At 41.9% G+C, this 1,317-nt stretch overlaps 1 pseudogene; it reads left to right on the top strand.

The window, feature by feature from the left end:
- The first annotated feature begins 574 nt into the window (after positions 1-574).
- Positions 575-673, top strand: LOC127124494 (uncharacterized; annotated as a pseudogene).
- Positions 674-1,317: the final 644 nt, after the last annotated feature.

Here is a 1,317-nt window from a genome sequence, read left to right as displayed (position 1 = left end):
TTTCCTAGGAACGTTATTGTTAGGTGTAGATGGGGTCGGCTTTTGATATCCAGGAGGTATAGCTGGGGCTTGACTGGGAGATTGACCTGGTGCGTATAAAGCATTATTACTCTTGTATGAAAAATTAGGATGATTCTTCCAGTTTGAGTTATAGGTATGCGAGTAGGGATTTCCTTGAGCATAGTTCACTTGCTCTGCTTGGATTCCTGTTAGGAGTTGACAATCTGTAGGAGTGTGACCTTGGATTCCACAGACTTTGCAATTTTGAGTTACGGCAACCACGGTGGCTGGAGGTGATGCATTTAAACTTTCAATTTTCTGGGCAAGAGCATCCACTTTTGCATTAACATGATCAAGGCTACTTATCTCGTACATGCCACTTTTCGTTTGAGGTTTTTCTACCATTGTTCGGTCGCTTCCCCATTGATAATGATTTTGGGCCATGCTCTCGATAAGTTGATAAGCATCGGCGTAAGGTTTATCCATAAGCGCACCACCTGCGGCAGCGTCTATTGTTAATCTTGTGTTGTACAAGAGACCATTATAGAAGGTATGAATCACTAACCAGTCCTCTAATCCATGGTGTGGACAAAGTCTCATCATGTCTTTGTATCTTTCCCATGCTTCGAAAAGAGACTTGTTATCTTTCTGTTTAAATCCATTTACCTGGGCTCTCAACATAGCTGTTTTGCTTGGAGGAAAATATCGGGCAAGAAAGACTTTCTTCAACTCATTCCATGTGGTAACTGAGTTGGAAGGAAGAGACTTAAGCCATCTTCTAGCTTTATCTCTTAACGAGAAAGGAAAGAGACGAAGTCGAATTGCCTCTGAAGTGACACCATTAGCTTTAACAGTATCAGCGTATTGGACAAATACGGATAAATGAAGGTTTGGATCCTCGGTAGGATTTCCAGAGAATTGATTCCGTTGCACTGCTTGTAACAACGAAGGTTTAAGTTCGAAGTTGTTTGCTTCGATTGCAGGTGGAGCAATACTCGAATGTGGCTCATCTTGCGATGGAGCGGCGGAATCTCGAAGAGCACGAGCTGGTTCTGCCATATTGGGTATCGGCGAAGGAAGAAGATTTTTAAGATCAAAAATTTCGATTGGAGGAAGATTGTTTGCAGTACGATACTCTCAAATTCGTCGTAAGACTCGGAGATATCGTTCAACGTCGTTGATTCGTAAGTAGTACGGTTCGCTTTGTGAGCGAGTATGTGGCATACAAATCAACGAAAGACAAGGAAAAATAAAAATTTCCTTAGTCTCTACAGCGTAACAGAAGAATTACGATATCGACTAAATAAAATTCCCCGG

Source organism: Lathyrus oleraceus, chromosome 2 (assembly GCF_024323335.1).
Source record: "Lathyrus oleraceus cultivar Zhongwan6 chromosome 2, CAAS_Psat_ZW6_1.0, whole genome shotgun sequence".
Lineage (NCBI taxonomy): Eukaryota > Viridiplantae > Streptophyta > Magnoliopsida > Fabales > Fabaceae > Lathyrus > Lathyrus oleraceus.
The sequence above is the reverse complement of the archived record's forward strand: the minus strand, read 5'-3'. Positions and strand labels throughout refer to the sequence as shown.